Raw genomic sequence first — 26,466 nt, forward strand, 5'->3', positions numbered from 1 at the left:
CATAATCTCTTCTTCATTGGCAACTTGTTTGAGAAAGAATGTTTCTGACTAACAGACTGTTTAAGTCATACCTTTCAGAATATTCCCTCCAATAATCCTTGTCCTCGCTATTTCAAAACTCAGATGTTAAAAATAGGAAGTTTTATAAACTTTAGAGACTAGTATTTGAAAACATGTGTGTTGTTAACATATACTCTGCAATTTGTGTTGTGCTTTCTTGCACCTTTCAACTTAATTATATTTTCTAATGTTAGATCTTCAACTTTGTGATTAAAACTAAAATAGTGGTGGGCCAATCAGATACTCTCTGGTGTGCCATTGAGAACTGGTTTTGGGCAGCAGCCAAGAGTGTAACCTTTAAGCTGAAAAGTTTCCTGATCAAGTCTCACCTCTGCCTCAGATTTTAGACAAACTGTGCTGTTCTTCCTCTTCACCAACAATATTGAAAAAATAATATTGGCCTACTGTATAAGGGTGTTGTAAAGATAACTTAAATAGTGTATATGAAGACTGAAAAGGGATTTGATAAATGCCAAACATTATTATTTGTCTCTATCATTTCATTATGCTAAGCACTTAAAAAGGGCCCAGTAATTTGGGGGAAAAAATGTCATAAATTGGCATACATCCTTGTTTTATTATGCAAATGAGAAACTAGAAAGAAATCGTTGCAACCACTTTTCTAGAGTTTTTTATTACAGTATAACAGCATATAAAGCTGCCAGGTATGGCATGATCTGGCAACTAGCAGGAGATGAGGAAGATATGGCTGGGGGGGGCAGAGGGCCGGAAGCTGCTGTTAGAAAAATTGTTTCTTCTGAGGAAAACCTGGAAGTGATGTCAAATCTCTGTAGGATATTTAACCAGAAACTCGGTGGGAAAATTATGAGTTTCCATTGATTCCTCAAGAGGCATATCATTACTTACAGGTTTTCTCTGGAAATGACATCACATTGTTGGCTTGTTGGCCATTTTTTTCCATTTTTCTACCACTACCACTTGGAACAGCAATGGGAAACAGGAGCTGGAACAGGGGGTATCCCACCAGAGGGGCTGGCAACCCTAGTGGGTAATCTCCCACCCACCCCCTGTTTTGCTTCTATAGCCAAACAATGTTTTGTGATCGGTTCCTAATTTGGAACCTTGGATTTTAAAGCAACCACAAACTGCCAATTTGCTATTCATTAAACTATTGGTTTGTCACAAATCTAGACAACTCATGAGATCTTGTATGCACACAAGGGGAGGAGGAAATGCGTAAGCCTAAGGATCCCTAGGTTTTATTCATTTTGCAGCAAACTGTGCTTTTCCATCACATTTAAAGTTTAAGTTACAAATCATAAAGATTTGATACTTGAGACAGATGGTGTTCTGAGTCTGCAGTTGAAAGAATCAGCTTCTGCTGCTGTGATTGGTCTGTTTGGACACAGAATGGTACAGCTGTATTGGTCTGAAATGCAGAGTTGCACCAGATGGCATGCTGAATTAACTGTACACCTCTCTCCTCTTTCAATGTACTATAAACTAAAACTGCCTTTTCATTGTTCTGGAAGCTGACTCAGCCTTTAATGAGAATCCCTGATTGCTAGTTACTTCCTTCCTGAATCCTTTTCTCCTCAAGTAATTGCATACATTTCAACAAGCCTAGAGCCAGCCTCTGGTGACAGGACAGCACATGCTCTTGTGAAGCTTTGGTCTCTTTTCACTGAGCTGGTAAACCTGTATTTGGACAGTACACTTCAAGCAAAGAGCAAGGGCACATATGACTGAACCTTCTTCCATACAAACAGCCACTGCCTTTAGAAGATTAGATGTCAGGGAGAGGGGCTGGAGCCTAACTTTCTCCCTGAGACCTACTGTTCTATGTGCAGTGATTCATTCGGATGCGCTATCAGTCCTGCAAGTTCCTCATCTGCAACTGGTACAGCACACTCATAGGCATCCTCCCTTGATCTGAGAGTGAAAGAACTTCTGTGTAGATGAGCTCACCACCTCCTGTCAAAGTGGGCTGCTTCTTGTGCAAAACAGCTGTGCATGCCACGCTCCAGAGTAGACATCACTGCTTTGCAAGGGTAGCAGAATAGTTTAAATGAGACATTGGCTCTGATCTAGCCCAAACCTGGGGGGGGGGGCAAACTCTCACCCCCACCTTCTGTCCCCCCATGCTTGCTCAATGGAGCAGTGGGAGAAAAATGGGGAGGGGGTATCATGGGATTTGGTAACCTCACTTGGAGGTGGCATTGGCCTGGCATTGATGCTGCAGCGTCACATGCTGCTCTCTCTCCCCCTGCCCCATCCCCCAAAGTTCCCACGATTGCCAAGCTCAGGTCTGGCAATCCCACTCAGGGCAAGCTTTTGCTCATCAGCACCACATTTAAACGAGGCCATAAAAAGAGAGGAGAATGTTTGAAGACCGTGCCTGTTCCAGCTTTTGGTTTAAAATATTAATATGCCAGTTTTCTGCCTGATAGCAGGCATCCATGCTTAGCACAGACAGATGCTGTTTGCTGCCTGCCTGCAGTCTGGCCTATGTCACACTTGCTACCTAATTGCTTTCTGCCAGCCCAGTATCATCTGAACAAAGCAAAGAGAAAGCTGTATCATCACAGCAGAAAAATAGAGTGAGACTGTACTGAGGCATCTGGAAAGGTCACCGATGCCTTCCCCATCTTCTCTCCTTATACCTGAACCCAATTTGGCCAAGATCAGGATTCCTGGGCTGATTCCAGACGACTAACCTGAAGGTGCTGCATGCCACCATGTTCCGGATCGCGATGGGGAAAACGCGATGTCGTGCCAAACTCGCGCGAGAAAACGCAATATTTCATGTTTTCCCCGTCGCGATCCGGAACATGGCGGCATGCAGCGCCTTCAGGTTAGGTCGTCTGGAATTGGCCCTGGTCACCATAAAGAGTAGGATCTTAATTTTTTTTACTGTGCACTGGCTGGGTACTCCAACCCTGCTAATACTTCTGCTTTCTGAGGTTTTGGTCAGATGTATATAAAATGTTCCTGGCCAATATACATGTCTGTTTAAAGATAGGTCAAATTAGTTCCATCAGAACTATTCAACCAAGATCATTTAATAAAAATTCCATGGTATTTTAGTTCTAGGTCACAGCTAGGGTTGCCAGATTGCATTAAAAATATACCGGACTGTGAAGTTTGCACATGCATGATCCTAGACCTAGAGTAATGATGTCACTCCGGAGTGACATTATCACTGGTCACTCCTCCAATGCTCAAGCAGGTGAGCTGATCTGCTGATTCCCAAGCATGCAGGAGGAGGCCAGGAAGGCTGGTCAGTCCTCTGGGGAGCAAGCGGACCTGCTGCTTCCCAGATGTGCAGGAAGAGGAGGCTGGGTGATCTGGTTGTTCCTCCAGTGCTCTGGCAGGCAAGCAGGCTGGAAGCAGGGGGAGGTAGCATAGGCAGTGTAGGAGGCATGAAATGTGAGTCCTTGTTATAACTAGTAGAGGTATGTTTGTGAGTTGTTCTTTTTGTAGCTGCATGGTGGATTGGACCCTGATGAAGTCTTTTAATATGAAACAAGTTCGATAGCCAGTCCCTTGTTGGGTCTGTGAGGGGACGTCTTCCCCATTGATTTTTCCTCCACCTGCAAGGGAATAAAGAAAGATACATTATTACATTATTGTCAGCTACTTACCCATCTATTGGAGATTCTCTTTTTGGAACACCTGTACTCAATGCACCTGTAAGGAGAAAAAGAGGGAGAAAAATTAAAGGAGAGATACTCAGGTATGCTATTAGACTGATATTTACTACACTATCCTGAATGAACTATATTGGCTGTCCTCTCATTTTTGTAAAAGTATTTTTATAAGAGTATTTACTGGAATTTATTGTGGAATAAGACTTTTGGATATTGTTGTAAGATTGTATTTAAATGTATATTAGCATTTGTCACTTTACACTTATTAAGTATTTATAAATATTTATTGAAATTTTACTAGGATTTATAGTCTTATCTTGAGACTTCCCCGATATTGTGGATTTCCACCTTAGTTGCAGTGTAGGAGGCTGGGCAGGCCCACTGGCCGCTGTCCCAGAAGAACAGGGGCAGCCGAGATGGTGCAAGAAAGCCTTCTGGTGCTGCTGTCAGCTCCTGCAGTCTGGCAGCCAGCCACTCCTCCCCCATGCATAAAAATACTGAACATTTAAAGACCGGACACCTGGCAACCCTAGTCACAGCTCTGGGCAGTAGTAGCATTTCCTCCTTCCCTTCTTCCCCATCGTTCCATTCGTTCAATTTGTACATGGCAATTATATATACCCTGTAGCTGTACCTGTTTAACAGGCACTATGGCTTAACTGTGATCTGTCCTGAATATGAGCGCAGTGTTCTTTTTAACGGATTGTATATCAATATTATCTTCCTTGAGAACTTAACAAACTTTGAGAATGTGCAGTAATTTTTGCATTTCTGAGGATGGCATATGTATTGACAATATATTTATTTTATTATTTATTTAATTATTCAATTTATATTCCGCCCTCCCCACACCAGCAAGCTCAGGGTGGATTACAACCATGTACAATTAAAACACATTAAGTAATTAATACCAGTTAAAACCATAAACATTACAAATTACACAATTAAAAATACAGATATATACATATTTGTAGCGACACAGCAGCAGCCAACCAACCGACTGACCTTCACCCATCTCCAGAGCATCATAGTGGGGACTGTGTACTCGATGGAGGTAGTTGCTAGTAGGGAGGGCATATTCTGTGATCTACTAGTCAGGGGGCTCTGCCTAGCACTACCCATACACCTGGCAGACCAGCTCCGTCTTGCAGGCCTGGCAGAAGAATAACGAATCCTGCCGGGCCCTGGTCTCATTAGACAGAGTGTTCCACCAGGCTGGGGCCAGGACCGAAAAGGCCCTGGCCCTGGTTGATGCCAGGCGGGCCTCCCTGGGGCCAGGGACCCTTAGCAGATGTTTATCACTAGAATGGAGAGTCCTCTAGGGTTCATATAGGGAGAGGTGGTCCCTCAGATACGCCAGTCCCAGTCCGCATAGGGCTTTATAAGTTAAGACCAAAACCTTGAACCTGACTTGGTACTCCACCGGTAACCAGTGCAGCTGATGCAATACTGGTGGTATATGCTCACACATCGGCATCCTGTGATGACCCGCGCCACCGCATTCTGCACCAGCTGTAACTGCCAGATCAGGTTCCGGGAATCCCTGCATAGAGTCCGTTACAGTAGTCTTACCTAGAGGTGACCATTGCCTGGACCACTGTAGTCAAGTCGCAGGACGAAAGATAAGGGGTGAGTTGCTTGGTCTGTTGGAGGTGGAAAAAAGAGGACCTAGCAACTGCAGAGATCTGAGCCTCCATTGTCAAGGAGGAATCCAAGATCATGCCCAGACTCTTAACTCTCGGAGCCGGTGTGAGCACCGCCCCATCGAGTGCAGGGAGCCGGGGTCCCAGATCCACGTTTCTGTGACTCAAGTACAGGATCTCCATCTTCGCAGGGTTTAATTTCAGCTGACTTTGCCTCAACCATCCAGCTACAGCTTCAAAAGCACGCTCCAGGACATCCGGGGCCAATATAGCTGGGTGTCATCTGCATATTGGTGACACCCAAGCCTGAAACTTCGCACCAACTGGGCGAGGGGGCGCATATAGATGTTAAACAATAATGGGGAGAGTATCGCCCCCTGCGGCACACTACATATTAGTGGCCGGCGGGATGATACCTTCTCCCCCAGCGCCATCCTCTGTCCCCGAACGTCAAGAAAAGAGATAACCACTGTAGTGCTGTCCCTTTAATCCCCACATCGGCAAGGCGGTGGGTCAAAAGATCATAATCGACTGTATCGAATGCTGCTGACAGATCTAATAAAATGAGCAATGCTGATCCACCTCGATCCAGATGTCTGCAAAGATCATCTGTGAGGGCGACCATCAATGTCTCCACTCCATGTCCCGGGCGGAAGCCAGACTGGAAGGGATCTAGAGCACATGCATATTAGAAAGGTGCAATCCGGGGTTGCTAGAACAGAGTATATTTTGAAGTTAATGTTTAAGAAATGGCTTTGCTCGCTCATATATCTCAATGGTATTATACACTAGCAAGAATAAAATAGAGCACAGCTCCTGTGCTGTAAAAGTGTCCCATGTGCCTTTACCCTGAGAGACAATTCTGGTATTGTTCTCACATTACACAGTGTGGTTTCCTTATGAGAGGCAGTTCGTGGGCAATGTAAGCACTAAGCAGAGAGTGATTCTTCTTAGACCAGCAAGATATACTATGGGTGTGGCATGACTGTTTAATTGTCACCTTTGCATGTCATATTGTCTTCAGACCAGCCCAAGCAGTCTATTTTTTAAAAAGCTGATGTATCACCTCCTATGATTAAAATGTATCGGGAAGTCTCAGAGCCACAGAACTCCCTTTTCTGAGGGTCAGTCTGCATTAAATGGGGTGGAGCCACCTCCAAATGCTTTGTGCTTGTCTCTTGGCAAGCCAAGATGCATTCTTTTAATATCAGTAACTTCATTTACTCAATACATTTCTCTCTTTAATGAAAGATGGAATTTAAATTTGTATTTCTCAGATCTGCTGGGTGATAGTTTGAGTTTCTCTGCTTTTTTCATCAAAATGGCAGTTTTTGTTCTCTTCTTTCTCCAGGTTTTATCACTTTATACTCAGCTGGAATATAGTGTGTATTTTATTTTATTTTTATTAGATGCATACCCTCCCCTCCCCACGAATGGGGGAGAGGAGGGTTTATAAAGCTAAATATAATACAGAACTGGTGCTGTGAACAATACAGGAGACAATAAATACCTAAAAACCATAGATATAGCTGTTGCACAGGCCCTGTTGGTTTTAAATTCTGATGATTTTATTTACAGCTGAGACCTGAATGAGAGGGAAAGGGTTAACAGCAGTGTGTGTGTCTGTGTGTGTAACAAAGAATGTGTAGGAAATCATTTAACTACATTGCAATGTTAAATGTAAGTTACTTCAGAGTTAGGTTACTGAGTGGATCTCAGAGAACAGGTGAGAAGGTCAAAATTGCAAAGTCCCTCCAATGTATTTCAGTCTGGCAAGAAAAAGAGGAATTTATTCCATGTTAACAACTATTACATGGAACATCAACACCTTTTTTCAGCTTTTCTAATTTGAGGTATAACCAAGTGACTAATTTAAAATTTTAAAGCACTGTTGGAAAGCTAATAAATCCCCCTACAAATAACTAATACTAATAATGCCTCTGTTACTGTTTTTGTATTATAAGCCATAAATAAAAAAAGTTATTTTTCCACTTTTTAATAAGATTTACAGCATATGGCACTTTACCTAATCCAGATAGTCACCTAAAGTATATTAGACAATTGTGGCACCTGTGTGGTGGACCAGACATACATCATTTCCCAGCAAGTGCCTGACTGGCAACAATGCAGTCACACACTTCTTTCCCATGGGAAGGAAGGAAGGAAGGAAGGAAAGAAAGAAAGAAAGAAAGAAAGAAAGAAAGAAAGAAAGAAAGAAAGAAAGAAAGAAAGAAAGAAAGAAAGAAAGAAAGAAAGAAAGAAAAACTAAGCCCAAACCCACAGCTCCCACACCCAGGACTAGCGTCCCAACCACTGGTCCAGGGGGGAGGAGGCGTTCAAAGGAGGCGTGTTGTTTGGCATTAGGCACTCCCCAGCAGCCCTGATAACATCACCAGCCATAGGGGGCCAGGCAGAGACCACTGCTCAGATAGGCATGGCTCAGTGGAAAGGCACTGGGACAGCATGGCTTGGGCTCTTGTTTGATCTCCTCATGGGGAGAGACCAGAGGCAGGCAAAAGACTTGAAGCTGATGGTTTGCCCCTACAATCTACAAAAAAGGGGGGGGAACAGGACTACTCAGCTGATGGGCCACCCTGGAGACTTATTATTTGGTCAGGAATGCCACTTCACAACCCCTGTATGCTGCTCCCATGGCAGCAGCTACCTTGCATGCACCCTGTCTTCCCTGCACCTACACCACCAAGTTGCTTGGATTATCCAGATGCCAGCAGTGCTGTGGTGGAGTGTGGACCCAGAGTGTGGACCCCTTCCTCATGCCAGAGCATTCGTGCACAGCCTGGACCACCCACCAAGCCATTCCTTGAGAAAGCTGCACACAGCAATCATAGGGTATGTGTCAGAATGGGATGGGAACCAGTGTGTGTGTGGGGTTCAGCCTTCAAGGTGCTACTGGACTTCTGCTATGTGTTGCAGCTGAACAAAACAGAAGTCCATTGACACCAGAAAGACCAACAACAGTGATGACTACCCATGAGTTAGAGCCTATCCTCCTGCTCATGTGAAGGTCCGCACTGGTCCAGGGACTTACATTGGTGATCTGCTGGCAAATGGCTGTGGCGGGGCTGTGCCAGTGGGTAGAACCAGTGTGGTGGTGCCAGGGTGCTGTGCTGGTGCAACTCTGGCTTGTGCTGGAGTATCTCAGGGATATGCCATTATAGCACCTAGTCAGCTCCTTGAGTGCTTTCAGGCCCCCTCCCAGGATTGTACTGTGAATGGCTTTTCCAGACTCTTGTGTACATTCAAAAGGTCACAGCTTTTATTCAGTTTGCAAAAGGTTTGCAAAATTGCATTTTCCCAGAATTTATATGTAGTTTCCAGGGAAAATCTCATTTCCCGATTACCCACCATGACGGTGCCGTTTGTCGTATCATTTAAATGTTGGGCTTTTACAACTTAATTCTTTAATCTTAAAGGCTTACAATGCAATCCCACATCCTTCCAAGTCCAATGGACATTGAAAGGATTAACTTTGTTTCATTTGGCATTCTGAATGTTCCTTCTTCTGAATTACTCAAGTATTGGAAAATGCATCCATTTTTCAAATAAAGAAACAATGAGGCAAACACAAGCAAAACTACATTTTCTCCTCTACAACTGTACAGCCATTTCATGAATCGTCTATCTTTTTTGACTTTGATGTTTGAAGTTTGCATGTTCCCATTTCCCAGTGTTCAAGAGCAGGTTCTTTCTGAATGTTAAAAAACAAAGAAGAAAATCAGAACAGATCCATGTCAATTTCATTTCCCTACTTCTGAGACTAGGGTGGTAAATTGAAAAAGCTTTGCTGGAAGGCCTTCTGATGAGGAATGGATGGAGCACTCGATGAGACTTGTGAGAAGATGGCAGAAGGGGGAGGGGCAGGGCTTTTTTTCAGCGGGAATGCGGTGGAATGGAGTTCCAGCACCTCTTAAAAATGGTCACATGGCTGGTGGCCCCGCCCCCTGATCTCCAGACAGAGGGGAGTTTAGATTGCCCTCCGCACTGCCAAGCGGTGAGGAGGGCAATCTAAACTCCCCTCTGTCTGGAGATCAGGGGGTGGGGACGCACTGGCCATGTGACCATTTTCGCCAAGTGCGATTTAAACTTTAAAAAACTACCCCCTTGTTCCAGCTGACCCAAAGTGACGTCATTGCCCAGTCCTGAGTTCCACCACTGAGTTCTACCACCTCTTTCCCAAGAAAAAAAGCCCTGAGGAGGGGGATGTAGGCAGGAGAAAGTTGCTTTGCCAAACCGAGAGGATAAGTCCTTAGTTAGCATATGCACTATAGCAACCTGTTTATTTGCCTATTTTTTCTGTATGAAAGATGGTAAATCTGCCTTTATCTAAAAACATTTCCTACTTGTTGGGTTGTCTGAGGAGCAATAGTGGCAGTACTCTTGAGAATAGACATAATGACATCTTCTGTGCTGTTCTATTTCTTTGAGAAGTCTATTTGACAGCAAATATGAAGGATGAGGAAGATTTTAAAAAGAAGTTTGCAGAATGGTGGTTTTTGTTTCGTTCACAAAGTCTAATGATGACCTCCGGAGTTTTAATTTTGAGAGTGATCCTAGGGCCACACATACTGTCTCATTCTTATTTTAAGGTTTGTTTTATTTAACTAGAACTGATAGTATAAAGCTTGTTTGCTTCTAGCATAACCTTTTGAACCCCCCTCCCTCTCCCTCCTTTCTACCCCAAACCACTGAGCTGGTTTCAAAATGGATGTCCCATTAAACCCTGCCATCTGGCATGTGGCTTGCATTGGTTACGGATGCCAGTGATGGATAAGGTTATGAGTAAAAGGCCTATTGGGTCATTGCTTTCCTGACAGGTCTCTGTTGAGAAGGCTTTCAGGCAGGACTTTTAGGACTAGTCCTTCATAACCTGGGGGACTACCAGACTGCAAATGTCACTGAAGGGAAGGAAAGCTACTACTAAGAGTTTGGGGGAGGGGAAAAGGCAAGGAGATCTGTGGTGTTTTTTTAAGCATTACAAGGGCTAGGAAAATATTTAGAGAGTGTTAGTTGGCAATGAATAGGAATGATCTTGTATCTTTTTACAAACCAAACATTACACAGAGCCTGAGTGTCTAAACTACAAATTATAAGCCAAGGTCATTTTAGACCCAGCTTGATGGTTTGAATGTTTTATTGGTACAACTTTCAGACTTGTCTGTTTTGAAATTCAAAGCCCTGTCCATCTCCCTACCAAGTCCCTCCTTTACCTAGACACTGTTGGATTTTATTGTGTTTCTGATCGCTCTCTTTCTCTCATATACTTTTGCTATCTCTGACAACCTCCATTTTGTGTATAAAATCGGTCAGTGCATCTGCACTGCAAGCATCTGTCAGTGTTAAATGTGTTGTATTGGGCAGAGGGTGAATTTGAATATGATGGTGGTCCATTTCTCTTCCCTTCCCTTTCTGTAGCTTGTTTGCTCTGCACCTTAGCATTCATCATTTAAATGAATCTGGCTTAACTGTCTGTTCATTGTCTTTGTTTATTTGCTCTGTTTATCCCCCCTCCCACACACACAACAACCCAACTTTTTCTTCAAGCTCCTTTTTTGGCAGTGGAAATAGTTTATCATCTTTTTGGCAGGTAGTAAGAGGCAATGTTAGGAAGCAGCATTATGTAAAATCAGGATGAAATTAACCATGCTATGCTAATTACAAATAGATTACCAACTGTGTTGATATGTTAAGGTTTCCCCCTCTCAATACAGAAATTTTGCCCATCTTGTTTTTTTGTAGTTGGGCTTATCAAAACATCCTGCAGTTTGGGTCACTGTGATGGATAAGTCCTCAGCAGTGCCAACTCAGAATACTGTCGCCCTGGGCAAGATGTAAAGTAGAATACACTGCCAATCATGGGGAAAATCTTAGAGATAGTATGGAATGTATGGGGAAAGGATTATTAACTTTGTGTTCATTTTTTAAAATCTGGAGTTGGATTTGTTTGGGCCAGCTGTGGTGAATGCTGATGGAAGTGGTGGAGTATAATTCAGAATAAAAATCCTATTCCCTTTCATTATCTTGTTGGATGTTTATGAAGGATAAAGGACTAGATTCTAGGTTTCCAAAGCTGGTTTTGTCCCAAACCCCTAAAACATATCCTGGTTGCCAAGCTGTATCAGCCAATTCTATGTTCATCATACTTGTCCAATTAAATATACAAATGTGTATTTTAATTTTTTGCCATTAATATGCATTATCAGGAAGACTGGTTTTGTCCTGTTTTACTGGCAAATGTCTTGTTTTTTGGGGGGGGGGGGGGGTTATAACACTTCTGTCCCTGGTTTTACATTTTACCATTTTTACACCATTTACACACCAATGATACAAAAAGAGGTGTCAATTTTAATGGCAATATTTCTATTGAATTCTATAATATAGTCATGGAAAAGGATCTCAAGTTTCATCCTGAGTGTAGAGAAACCATCATTGATTTTTGAATTGAACCAAAACTTCATTAACATCTATGTCATGTCTGCATGCCATTCATCCATGCCATTCATGTATTCTTTGTTCTCTGTATTGGTCTGATCACTGTATTGATATCCTGTGTGTCTGTATGCTTTCATGTCTTGCTCATATAATGTAATCATATAATGTAACCATTATAATCATGCCACCCTTGGCCTGCCAAAAAACGAAAGTACTAATGTTGAGCCTGTTATCTCTGGAGTATGCTTGTTGACCTTGCAGCTGTACTGTAACTTTTCAAAGGGGAAATAGGGAGTTTAGTTCCTTGTAATCTTCTGCCTTTCTCTGTCCAGACAAAGCTATTGTATGCTCATGAGACTTTTTAAGATTTTCATGCCTAGTTGCAAATTGCTCAAGGGGAGAGGGGAATCATGCTCCTTATATCAGAGTGCATATGCTTGTATACCCATTCCTGCCAACTTACCCATCTATGGATGTACCCATGAACTTAATTGATCTCTAAATAAAACCTTTTCATCCACGACACTGGAGTGCTTGCTGTGAGGGGTTTGGGGGTCTATCTGCCATGGACTGCCATCCCTAGAACTGACAATCTCGGATTACCATCTCTGAGTTGGGAAATTCCTGGAGCTTTGGAGGCGGTGCCTGGGTAGGGTGGAGTTTGGGGAGGTGATGGAGTTCAGCTGGGATATGATGTCATAGAGTCTACCCTCCAAACCAATCCAGGAGAACTGGTCTCTAAAGAACAGCTGTAATTCTAGGAGAACTCAAGCCCCCCGCTGGAGGTTGGCATCCCTAGTAACATGCCCAGTCATATTGCTGGGGGAGAGGTTCTATGTGAATTCTACCCAGTTCTTCAAAGAAAGTGCAGTTGTATAATTACAGATTATGTATGTATGTGAGACATGAACTGTAGGTTATACAAGGTAGTAAGAAGTAGTTCTCTGGAACAAAACAAATGATAAGTTTTACTTAGCTGTCATAATCATTTACTCAGTGTAAGATATTGTCTCTTACCAAATTCTCTGTTTATGAAATTTGGTAAAGAATGAATAAGTGTTTCTAGACTAAGCTTGTCAGATTCTAAATGGAAAAGTGCTCCAAACTCATTGGCTGATCTAGATTCTACTGTAGTTTTGTTTATTTATGCAAAATATTTACACTATATTGGGCTTCCAAATCAGCTAACAACTCAACTTTAAAGCCATGTAAAATATCACAGTAAACAAACTAAAAATAACACAGCTGAAAAGCAGCAGAAAAATATTGTTCATCATCAGAGCCCCTGGAAGGAGCACATATTTAACTCAGCCAACTCCTAAATAACAGCAGTAACAGGTGAATTTATCTCAAGGGAATTTCTACAAACAGGATGCCACCACTAAGGGATGCCACCCTTTCTCTGATACCTAGTCTAAAATTAGAGGTAACCAAAAAAGGCCTGAGGTGATGATTTCAGCAAACAGGTTATTATAAGAGAAGGAAGACTTGAAGATACCCTGGTTAACAGTAAGATGAAATCTCATATATCACAGCAGATGTGAAAGCAAGTTGGATAGGTGAGAAGAATTCCTTTTCATACCACAGGGCAAACTAACTAACTGAACTCGTTGAAGCCACAGAGCTATTATGGCCCTATAACTTGTCCTATCCTGCCGGATTATCTTGAGGAATGGATATAGAGGGTATGGGGTCTTATATGATCCCTTTCCAGGGCTCCTTCCCCAATCTCCTCTCACCACTGGAAAAACAAGTGGCCTATACTTGTAAATCATGACATTATTTCAGTATGAGATGAAATACTTTACAGCTGTTGCTATTTGCGCGTGGAATGTGTGTGTGTGTGTGTGTGTGTGTGTGTGTGTGAAGTGTCATCGTCACAGCTGATGTTCCAAGGCAAGAGGCAAACAGAGGTGGTTTATTTTTGCCTGCTTCTGCATAGTGACCTTGGATTTCCTTGGTGGACTCCCATCCAAATACTAACCAGGGCCAATTCTGCTTAGCTTCTGAGATCTGGAAAGATTGGGCTAGCCTGGGCCAGTGGAATACATAGTCTGTGTTAATAGGAATAGGAATCGTCCTGCCTTTGACACAGAAGCTTGAGTTAAAGAGACATTTTTTGTTCCTTCTGGCTCTGTGAGTGAATGTGCTTGTTCCTTGGAAGGCTGAGAAAAGCACTGTTCTGTTCCTTTGATGAGTCATAAATTAAATGAGAATAACAACATTGTCCGAATTCAGCAATTAATTGTGTTCCTTGGTATTTTACCTTTGCTCACAAAGAGAATAAAGGGAGTCTGGGAAAAACTCACTTTTGGCACAGGCCACCACTTGTTAGCATCTTTGATGTTTGCAAAATTAAATAAAAGGTGCAGAAATAACTGTGCATGCACATGTGACCATCAGTGGGCAAATTTAAAATAGCCGCTTGTTTTGCAGTATTAATCATGTTAATTAATGGCTAAATGTGATTCATTTGATTCCTGATGAAAATCAAAACAAAGTGGTTTTTAATTGTGTGTACTGAGGGAGCAGAGGGGGAAGGTTTGTGTGTATATGCCTACATGTGAAAAAGATCCTTTTTCTAATTGTGTGCTTCTCCAGCCTTTTATCGCCTGTGAACATGAAATAGGAATTTTCTTTAAATTGCCTGTCTTGTGAGCAACACACTCTTCTTTCCTTAGTCCTTATTAGCTTAGATAGCTGACAAAAGCCAAAGGTTGAATATTTACTACAAGTATCAATTGCTTAAAGTAAATGTGGGTGATCTCAAAACCAGCATCATTTAACCTCTGTGTGCACAGTGGGGCACCACTCCTGGTAAAATATGTAAATGACATAACAGTTCAGTTATAATACAAAACCATGCTTTATTTAAATGGTGGTTAGTTCATAAAAATAGGTTTTGGCTTGCAGATGGACCTTTAAATCCTAGCTTGACTGTATAAATATGGTATTGGATACAAACAAATGATTCCATGGTCACAAGGACTTACACCTGTGGAGTGCAATTTTCCTGCCATCTCTTCCCATAGCAGCTTGAAATGTCCTGTGAAATCCTGTTCCTGGGAACAGGAGGGGAAGGACATATTGAGTTGCCATAGTAAGACAGGAAAATTGTATGTCTGGATCTAAGCTGCTGATTTATTACAGTTAGTAGTTGACGAACTGTGGTTAATAAACCAACTTCAAACCAGTTTGGTTTGATGTACCCTAAGTAATCATAGTTTGTGGTGTTGGCCTTCTTCAGATGATCAAACTAAATCCAGTTAATTTAGTTAAACCAAGGATTTCCATGATGTCCAAACTGATCCATTGGAGGTAATGCTAACAACAGTAAGGTCTTTCTCTTCTAGGAATGGCCTAATTGCTTGAGGTAGTTCTTTATTTCTGCACAGCAAATGCATTTTGATATAGGGAGTTTAAGCAGTGGCCTGGGACCTCAATTCGCTATTTGACAGGGCCAAGAGAACTGGCATGTTGAGGCCAAATAGAAATTGGTGAAGGAGAGATTGCTAGGCCCCACAAGCTCCATGAACTAGGATTCAGAAAGAGTGTTCGTTTCTATGCAATGCCCGTTCGTTTGTATGGAGTTGCCTGACAAAACCTGAAACAGTGGCTTGTGCTTATAGCAAGGGAACTGAGAAAAAGACCAGAACATGTTAAATTCGTCAGGAGAGGTTTCTAGAGCTTGCCATCTTCAGTTGTCCCTTTGATATCAGTTTGATGTGCAGGTGATGTGTTTTAGCTCCATGTTTTGAAAAGTTTCAAATGACATATTCCCACATATTAAATATCTAATAAAGGGACAGGGCATCTATCTCCTGGCCATTTGTCAATCCTAGTTGCAAGCCTTAGTTCACAATAACAAAGGCAAGAGCAGTGCAGTTATAACCCTGGTTCAGTTAATGCACAGCTTGGGTGTGTTGCCCTTTAAGGCTTCAAGGAGGAAGGTGGGAGTGGAGTGAGGCTGCAGGTGCTCCAAAGATTCCAGCTTCTTTGCAAACTGATAGATTTTCGGGGCATTGTATAAATTGTGTACAATTGATACAGGCTCTGCAACAAGGTTTTATATTGAGCCTCAAGACAAAAGACTCCCAGGCTAGAGTTGCTTCCCAGTGCAAGAGGCTGCATCATGAAGTAGCACAGGGTCTCCAGGCTGCACAAAAGAAGAACTCAAGTGTTAGGAGGTTATGCTTTCAGTTCATATCTTCATGGATAATACATTTTCAGATGTGCTTTTTAAACTGTCTCTAAATTTCCTCCTATCACTTTTTGAGAGTACCTGGCAAAAGATGCACATTATTAGAGGCTATACAATGAATAAGGCAACACATTGCATACAGGTTTGTGCAACTTTTTACTTTGTGTTCAGTTCACACTACAGAGATTTAGGATCTGCACAGCTGATGTGACAATGCACAAAGAGTGCAATCTAGCAGACTTGACACCCTTCCCACTGAACTCAATGGCTATAGAAGGCTGCAACTCTGCATAGGATGGCATTGTAAAGGTGCAGCATCTCCAACAATTTCCACCTACCCTGCAAAAGAAACACTATGAAGGGGCTTGCTATCTCTGGATTTTTTCCAATATGTAGAATGAATAATACAGTGGATGAAAAGACCACACTGTATGCATGTTTACGTAGAAGTCCCTGAGACTCTGTGTTCAAAATGTGCATTTGTTCAGTGATAAATAGTAGACCAATTAGAGAATTAGTTCAGCCCGACATGCCCAGGGGTAATCCAGTGAGACTGATTGCATGTTTGTGCTTTGATTATCTATTGTTCAGTCAAGGTACAAAGTCATCATCAGTGGAGGTTGTGCAGGGGTGTAGACCTCAATGAAAAGTGCATCATTAACAGGAGCAGCAAGCTGTGAACACAATTTGTAATCACAAAAAGGGGTGTTTTATGCAGGAGATTTTCATAACCTCCCATTGGGGTGACTTCATATATATATATATATGGGAAGTGAGAATGAGTGCTAAAATTTGATTATGTTCTTTATTTTCTGCTTTTCCGCAGGGAATTTGTCAAGAGGAGGTTTAAAAAGTAAATCTAGAACACAGTTAAGTTGTGGTTTGCTATAGTGTAAGTACAGAGAGAGAGAGAGAGAGACGGAAGGGTGCACGGTCTCAGGGTGCATGGTCAGATGCAATATACCAATTCATGGGGATGAACATCTCTTACATTTTTTTACCATCAGTTATATATGATTCCTTAGCAGTTAATAAGAGGAATTCTATAGTACGATGTAACACAGCAGCGTAATACTGAGACACTTTCTGGTCATTCTTCCTAACAGGAGTTAATCTCATGCTTAATCCAAGAGATAATATAACACCAGTGGCATTTGGGAAATAGGATGCTATTCCTTTCCAACCAAGAGTGTAACTCTCCCATGAACCATATCCCTTATTACTGCAAACAGTCTTAACATTGCTTGGTCAAACATGTATTTTGATTAATGTGAATTGAACAGGAAACATATATACGTATTGTGCAATATTCACATAACGGCATGGAAAAATGTGCTATTATGCCATCATCATTTGTTTTTTTTACAGATTCATATGGTACAATCTTATGAATACCTGGGAAAAAGCAGCACTGAATAATAGATCTTACTTCTGAGTAAGCCTTTTAAAGATTGCTCTCATAATCTCCTACATGTTAAACAACTTGAATTCATTCAAAGGATTTTGCACATTGGCCGATCAATATGGGTAAGACCTCAAGTGAAACCCCTATGTTGATTGAGCCCAGTATGAAATACCCTCTTCCTTTTGTCAATTTTCCTATTCCATTTGGTAACTGCATACATGGACAAGGACAAAATGCTCTCTTTAGTCTTCCAGTTTCTTTCATTATTTTAATGTGCACAGTCACATGTATTCATGCATTTCCTTGATTCAGTTCTCATTTAATTGCCCCATTGACCTTTCAAGCAGCTACGAAGTATGCCAGTGATAAAGCACTGGTGGCATAAGGGTATATAAGACACAATAGTGGCCTTCTTTGCTGGATAGGTTCATGCTCAAATCTCTTGATTTGCTCCTGGAAATGAAATAAGTATTAATTGGATGCAGGTTCCTATCACAGGATCTCTCCTTATTTTGCCCCACATGCCTGTGAGATGTTTATTCAGACCCTATGAGGGAGAGCTGTGATGAGCCTGTACTGGTGTTTCTGAGTCTCTGAAGAATTGCCACAGAACAAACTGCTGAATTCCAGCTTTGGCTGCAGAGCCTCCAAACTTTATAGTACCAATGCCACCTGGAATTCCCGGACTGGATTATTTGGCTGAAGAGCTGTAACACAAGCCATTGCAGGACATGCTCTGTGTAAAAGCTGTCTGTTTTTCCATGAGGCACAGGTATAAACTCACCAGGAGGACAATGCGCCATTTAAGTTATATAACTGTCTGAAACTATTTATAGGATAGTAGCCTTGGTGCAGTTATGAAATGTTCATCTTTTCTTATATTTGGAGCCTCTGCTTTATTGTTGCTCGACAATGTATCTTGAATTGATAAAATAATGGATTGGATGATGATATACATTTTCCATTAAATTATCAGGGTTCTGATAGCATACTTCTATAATATTAATAAACAATATGCATAAGAATCTGTTTATCCAGAGGTAGTAGATGAGGTCATGCCTGCATTGTGTAATACGTTGAATCACTCTGAACATGTATTTTCAAATGCATAGATCCACGCTTGACAGTAGGTAGATGCATTCAAGGAGTATTCTTGCCACTGTGTAACTGGAGAGACTAAAACAAAAGAATCAGGTAGCCTTTGAAAGTGTACCTTAAGGAAAATAAAAGGCCAGGGACTAGAAATAACAATGCTGCAACTTTTATTTATGTAGATATCTTTCAGACAAGAGCTCTGGGTGGGTGGATATCATTCACACTGCATCCTCATAAAACCCAAGTGAGGTAGGTTAACATGAGAGACTATGATTCACTGCCCAAGACCTCTCAGGGAGCTTTATTCTTGAACAGGGATAGGTCTTAAACTCCTGCCTCGCCCAATGCATTGTGCTCACACCAGCACCCTGGCAGCTCTAGTTTTCTGTCTCAGTCAGAAAGTCCCATCTTTGCTCCATGGTCTCAACATCCTGTTAACCTTTTCCCCTTTTCCATTTCTCACTGAAAAACTTCCAGTTGCTGTATTCAAGTGATTGCTATCTGTGTCTAAATACCCAAGCTGTGAATTTCCAAGCTGTGAATATCCATGTGCAGATCAAGTATAGATGCACATTAATCCTTCTACAAAATCGACTGCTTCATGCTGATTATAGGGGGCCAAAAAGTACAAGACACCCAGGATGGATTAATTAAGGCAATTCATGTTGGTCGCTCAAGTGAATCAAGCTGTCTTTCCCTAGATGGTGAGGCGATTTGACCTGGGGGGAAATTCTGTCTTGATCTCACTATGTAACTAGGAATACTGTAACCAGAAAGCAAAATACATCCATTCTACAACTTAATGTTAAATTTTGATCCGGCAACCTAAGGTAAAACTGTCACAGTATGAAGTAAATTGTCAGACACGCTCTTTTCTGTTTTATAAATCGCAGTTGCTTGCTGTTAGTTTGATAATATGTTTGTTTGTTTTTAGAGAGAATCTGTTTTGGAATTGGGGGTTGGGGGGAGAGAAAGGAAACTGCTGCTTGTTTCCAATTTGTATGCCACATACATTCTTAATTAAACCTCAAATAAAAATTGTAATAAAATATGCTGCTGAACTCTTCTATGTCCATGTGGTTTATTCTGATGATAAAACCATTTGTGGAATACACGTCTTGAAAGTGACACACTTAATGGGGATGTCAGCAATGCATTGCTTTCTCCTGGCTTTGCAGAAGGTTTAAGGTCATATCATGATAAACTGATTTCTTCCAGGTAAGTTCAGGCTTGGTGTTGTTTGCATGAAAATAGTGCAGTTAACTTTTGATAAATCTGAAATTTCAGTCTCTGTAATTTTCATGTAAAATATGCTGCTGCTGAACTCTTTGAGAAATGACCTTCTTCCTTCAGGGGTTCAGGAAACAGTGTAACATAAGCCACCAACTGATCCAGTCCAAATGTATGACGTATTGCTTTTCGCACGTGGCCTTGAAAATAACACTGGGAAAAATCCAGTCTATAGTATGATAATCCACATTCAACTTCTTTTAACTAATTATCTAATGCTTAAGAAACTCCTCCTGAAATGAAAGAAAATCTTTCATTCATATATGTGTTTGAGTCACTGTCCAGAGTGGTTCAGAATTACAGATCCTTAGCATAACTAAGCTTGAAATCAAGGATTGCTTGTTGGCTCCATAAATAAGTTTTTTAAAGCATAGTCATTTATTATACCAGGAAATTATGTCTTTGGGGATGTACAGGTATCCCGTTAATGTGAGCGTAATTAAAGTCACCCAATGTTGCAACATTTTCTTCTTTGTCTGCCTCCCTATTTCCCCCGCATCTCATATTAACACCAGAGTGTTGGTATGTGTGCATGTGTGTGTGTGTGTGTGTGTGGTGGAGGGGGAGGGTTAGGGCCCTACCAGTAATATCTACTTTGAGGAACTGGTATTTCTCTCCATAACGATTCTGTGAGTGAATTAGTTCTGCCTAATGTTTCTGACGTATCACATTCACTATCGTGCACAACACCTCTGCCAGTGCTGCCTATTCTGTTCCTTCTGCAGATAACAGTATTGCATTATGTAACCATTCTGCCTGGTTTCTAATTGTCCCAGGCTTCCCATGTGCAGCCTTCCCTGGGGCAAAAAACTCCATCCCCCAGGAAATGGCACCGTGGGAGGCCCCTCATCCTCCCATGTTACAGACCCAATCTGAATTGGGCCCTTGCAGCACTTCAGTAGAACTTCAGAAGTGAGTATGGCTGCAAGTCCCCATGGTGATCATGTAGCACGTAGTTTGGGAGGAACCAGGCACTCTTAGTCATCTCTGTTATCTTTTAGTCTTTTCTGAGGTTCAAACGCCACAACAATCATTCAGGATTGCCCGTCAGTGATTTGAACATGTGCACATTGTAGGTAAATGACTAGGGGCTGAAGTGTAATATACAAACAGCCGTTAGATGGATTTTCCACATGTAAATTGCTTCGTGATTTTGTCACTGCTCTGTTTCTGTTATTTGCATCTTCTCTGACCCTGTGTGTGGTCCCTCAGATTATCACAACGTGTGTGGGAGACCTGTTAACCTTTTATTTATTTTGTTGTTGGTCACCATATCTCTGGTGAAACTTGGGCAAGTTGCAGCATCAAAGTCATAGCCTATCTCAGTGAGTTACTTGCAAGAACATAAGAATAAGATACAGATTATAAAGCTCAGCGTATGCAGAAAAGTTTCTTGGAAATAATTAGCAGAAATAATGAATGTTGGACTGAACCTGGACCAGGCATTTAATAGCTGAGCAAGTTCCTGTAGCATTAACCCAAGGACTTGGATGATTCACACATACTGACCTATTTCTCAGAGCTGTTGGGAATATGAAATACTGTAAATTGCTTTGCACTTAAAGGTGGGACGGATTGTCATAAGCAGGACCAACACTAAGCCAGCATGTTATATTCTAGTGTATGTATTCTTTCCTCTTGGTGCTGTCTGGCACCTGATCAGCGCTATTTTCCCACTGATGCCATCTCCTAGGCTTCCCTTCTAATTACCTTGTTTTAGATTAATAGAATAACATCCACAACTTCCATTGCTATATTGTCTTAACTGCCCTGAGAAGAAATTCAGTAGACTGATTAGATCAATAAAAGCTTTCCAAGGATGTTTGTTCTGGCTTTCTTTGGACTACCTGTCTCACCTTTAATCTCTGTTTAGGTACTGTTTAGGTACTGGTAATCTCTGTTTCTTTCTCATTGCCACTCCTGCACCTGGGTTGTAAAAGCAAACAGGCTTTGTCCCCTTACCCCAAATGAAATTCTACAATTGTTTTCTCAGGAGTGCTTCCTCCTTTCAGATCCCTTATCTTAATTATTCTTCTGTCCTCTGTGGTTTGGTCTCCTTGGCCATATCAGCTGACAGCATTTAATAACAGGGCTTCTTGTTTTTTTGTTTGGCTTTGAAGCATTAGCCTGTGGGACAAGGCTTGGTGTCATTTGTTATGATACAATTCAGAGTAATGCCATTAAACACAATTGGGATAATAGGGGGATTTATATTTGTTCCAGTACAGCAGAATTTGATCCCATACATATTTTGAATACTATAAAATGCCATTTCCCCCCTCCAGACAGGAGTGCCTGCCTAGCCTGGCCTGTGCAGCTGCTCTTTTCTTTCTTTCTTTCTTTCTTTCTTTCTTTCTTTCTTTCTTTCTTTCTTTCTTTCTTTCTTTCTTTCTTTCTTTCTTTCTTTCTTTCTTTCTTTCTTTCTTTCTTTCTTTCTTTCTTTCTTTCTTTCTTTCTTTCTCGCCCTTCCAGCAGATTCTTTTCTGGTTTTGACTGCTGTTGCTTCTGGCCTGCCTTAACTAAGCTCTCAGCCTTAACTAAGGTCCTTAACTAAGCCCTCAGCAGCATACAGGCAGACCCCTAAGGGATTCCCGTGCTTCTCCACATCTCTTCCAAGTCACTCTGCCACTGGCCTTTTCCTTCCTTCTCTCTTCTGCTAAGTCCCACCTCTAGCAGATACTACTGCCAGTTCTTCCTTCCTTTCTTGATTCCTGCCCCACCGTCTTCCATACATTTGCTGATTTCAGATTCAGACTGATAATCCCTTTGCCCTACATTTATTTACTGAATATTTATACCTCCCTCATTCTGCTTGAATATAAATTCTTGAGGCAGTTTACAACATTAAATGCCATGCAAAACAGTTAAAAATGAATAGCTGCTGTTAAAACCATACGAGCTCTGGGTAAGAACTAGATTACCATTTTGTCCCATTTGATGGAAAACTCATACCCAATTCAATAACCTCTGTCTGCTCTTTCTTCCTTGTCCATGTCTGGGGCAGAACTACATATCAGATTAGCAAATGCATATTTGTTTTTCCAGCACAAATGTGCTGTATTTGCATGGTGGGAATGTTGTCTTAGGAGAAGGGATGCTTTCTGCCTCCCCGTGCTTGTCTATGCAGCAAGACTTTTCCCTCTTTTGCAGTCCAGCTAGGAAAAACAACAAAGGAGCTGATATCATTTGCAGAGGTGAATTGTATGTGCTGAGAGAGTTAAACGTCTCCCTCACTGGCTGATCTTTCCTCCTATTCGGTCTCTGTTCTTGTGTGGGAAATTTAGAATAACATAGTTCTGTCCAGTTGTTGTCTGGTTATCTTACAGAGTGATGGCCCTTGGCTTGTGAGCAAGCTTAAATAAATCTATAGCAAAGGGTGTGGCTGTTAAAATGGTTCTCCAATTAGTGCTTGGCAGCGCCTTTATCCATATGCATGTCCAATGATTTACTAAACGCCTCCTTGAGAAATAACATGCAGAAGATAACTGTTGGCAGTCGGTCAGAACCACAGGTTATTGAATGTGCTGCCTGTAGTGAACCTTAAGAAGAATGAAAAGAAAATCTGACTTTTCTTTGAAAGCAATCTTAGGGCAGCTTTATTTTTCTGAGCGTATTAGAATTATCCGAGCACAGCTTGGTGCTCTGCATACTGTCAGCTACTTCAGACTGCTTGTCAAGTTGAATGCTGTGTAAACTGAAACATAGTTCTACATTTTTGCATGAGCGTTCTCATTTTGCACATGTGGTTCTTTAATTAGGACCAGGAGGCACTTTCAGCAGGATGCACTGTTGACCAAAGGCATGGTACCGATGTGAAATGATTGCCTTTATGACAGAGTGTTCTTTCTAGCAGAAAAAGAGCAAGTTGTAAAGAAAGTGGATTTGGTGGCTTGGATCCAGTGAAAGTGAGGGCCTCCTGCCTGATCAGCCTCAATCCATATTTGGCTATAGCGTGTCCATCTCTTCCTTGCAACCACAGCCTTAAAAGGACAGTTGACCAGTTGTTTTTCAAGGGAAAAGCACTGCTAATGTTCAAAAGTTTGGAAAAATAGGGATTGATCTCTGTTATTAACATTTCTGCTAGTGTGAAAAGATTAATCTCTTTGTATTTCATTTCTGGGATTTTTCCCCCTTTCTCTTGCTGAGGCAAGCCTCTGACAGTTTAAAGGAATAGTTCTCTTTCCCTGTGTTTTAGTAACAGTTATCCCATAGCTCTGTTTTAGTTGTCTTTTTCAGGAGGAAGATTCTATTCTCTTTCAAAATCAGAATTGTGAGGCAGGAAGAGATTGTCAATAAAGCTCCTCATCTTGTCTTAAACTGTTGCCTGATAATGAACCAGTTAATTTAATTCTTTGTGTTTCTGAACCACAGTTCTTTTACTGTTCAACTATATAGCTAATGTAACCAGCTATGGGCAGCAGGGTTCCATAGCGATATCTCCATGATGCTTCAGCATGTTGGCTTCCATAATTGCTCTCTAGCACAGGAGTTGGTATGCTTACATCAAGTGTTGGTTTCTTTTTGAGAAGAATGTATTGGATGAAATTTACAAATGCATACCCAAAATCTAATTGAGGAGAGACCATGAATATTCACTGTCAGCAAAAATGGCAGTACTGTTCTGAATCAGTGAGGGGACATGGCTAGCATATCTGCCCTGCATGCAGAAGGTCCCCAGGTTCAGTCCTTGGCATCTCCAGTTACAAGGTTCAGGTGATGTGAAAATTCCAAATACAGGAGAGGGGCTGCTAGCCAGAGTGGACTCTACTGACCTTGGTAGGTAGTCAATAGTAGACATTACTAACCTTGATAAATTAATAGTCTGATTCAGTAAAAAGAAGCTTCTTACATTCATAACGAGCAGCACAATTTATCTTGCACCCTGATGTCATTACACTGTGCACATCTGCACTGTGCTGATATGGTGTGAGTGCAAAAGAAAATACTCAGTGTAATAGTATCAGGACATAAACTCCTTCTTGTTATGGCAGAGAAGGGGAGCTGTAATTTTGCATGGCATCCCTGTGTTTCTTACCACATGCCATTTTCCTATGAGACTATGTGACGAAATTCAAAATAAATTAATGAAGCTCTCAAAATACAATTGTGTCAATACAAAAATATCTATTCAATTCATAACAAGAAACCTGTAGTCCAGGTCGAATCATTTAGACCATTTTGGACTGTGTAGAGCTGTGAGCACCTGAGAATTTTGAACTTGCTTTATTGGAAAATTGAAAGTTTGTTGCTTTGGTGGAATACGTATCGGCCCCTGAGGAAGTGGACATCTGTGAAACAAGCTGATCAATTCTTGCCGGCCACCTGTAGCGTGAGGGGGGTGGGTGTGGGTCCCTCTTCAGCTTTACTTCTCCACCTGAAAGATATAAACTCACAAGAATTTTACTAATTCATGGGTTTTTGCCACTTGACTCATCTGTTCTTCGCTCCCTGCTACACCGAGCAGGGAGAGGAACGGCGTTACCCGGAAGTGTTTCCTTACCTTCGTGTGGACTACAGGTTTCTTGTTCTCCAGTATGTTAGACAATACTTTGAACAGAGGACTGTGTCTATACTTGAAGACTTTGAGCAATACACACTGTGAGATACAAGTGATGTTATACGGTCTATTCTCTGTATATTGAACGTAGAAAACATGTTTAGAGTTGATCATTTACTTGTTATGAATTGAATAGATATTTTTGGATAGACACAATTGTATTTTGAGAGCTTCATTAATTTATTTTGCATTTTGTCACATAGTTTAGTGGATACCATTCCTGGAAACTGAGTTTGTGGTGCTATAGATTTATTCCTTGGGACTGCCTCTTTTTTTTTGATATTTTCCTATGAGAAGCAGCCCTCACAGGACACTTTTCATGGCCTTACATGTGCCAGGATCTCTGGCATGAAGCAGAGGCTTGCTGAAGCATATACAACCCATAAGGTTCAAATGTGTACAAAGCAAACCGTCTCCTAGCAGGAAGGTAACAATAGACAGCAGCTGTGATTCCAATGGGAAGAACAAACTGCAGACTAGGTAATGAGGGGATGAGACAGGGAACCACTGGAGCCTGAAGGGGTGTTCAGAATGGAAGGCGGAGCAGAAAAAGAAATTCAGTGGGGAAACACAGCAGAAGCTACACCATAGGATAGGTGTGATAATGTTGTGGCTGGCAAGATAGTAAGGAGATGTAGCCAAGCAAATGGAGAAGTGGGTGTTGGTCTCTCAATTACACGTGGCTGGCTCTCCGTTTATCCCGCTCTGCTTATTCATTACTAGAAGCGTTCACTGATATATTGGATGTATAAAAAGACCTGTGTATAAACAGACTAAGGCAGTTTAACAATGGCAATCCTTCTGTCTGGGATTTAATGCTAACACAGGAATTATTTTAGAAATGTAAGCAGAATGAACATCACAGCTTGGAAAAGGTCACAGGAGAGACAGTATCACAAACACCGATTTCCCTTTTGCTTTCTGGACTTAAATCAGGATGTCTCCCATTTCTTTCAGGAATGCTGTAAAAATACTTTGTCCTGCTCCCTCTTATCCTTCTCTTGTATCAATGCATCTTTACACATCAGTTTTCCAAAAAACACCCACCTTCATGCAAGGTTCCTTCACAGATTCTGTTTTCAATGCCCACACTCCACCCTGAAACAGAAAAGTAGGCCCGAGTATGTGCAGTAATTACAACAAAACCACAGACA

The 26,466-nt window shown here is 41.5% G+C and overlaps 1 protein-coding gene and 1 pseudogene across 1 annotated transcript in view; one reads left to right on the forward strand and one right to left on the reverse strand.

Moving 5' to 3' along the window:
- Positions 1-5,497, reverse strand: part of LOC129325641 (persulfide dioxygenase ETHE1, mitochondrial-like) — a 104,223-nt pseudogene extending 98,726 nt beyond the window's left edge.
- The window catches only part of NHS (NHS actin remodeling regulator), a 320,070-nt gene that overhangs the window by 111,638 nt on the left and 181,966 nt on the right, over positions 1-26,466 (forward strand). The gene's annotated exons all lie outside the window — the stretch shown is intronic.

Source organism: Eublepharis macularius, chromosome 3 (genome assembly GCF_028583425.1).
Source record: "Eublepharis macularius isolate TG4126 chromosome 3, MPM_Emac_v1.0, whole genome shotgun sequence".
In the NCBI taxonomy this organism is placed as follows: Eukaryota; Metazoa; Chordata; class Lepidosauria; order Squamata; family Eublepharidae; genus Eublepharis; species Eublepharis macularius.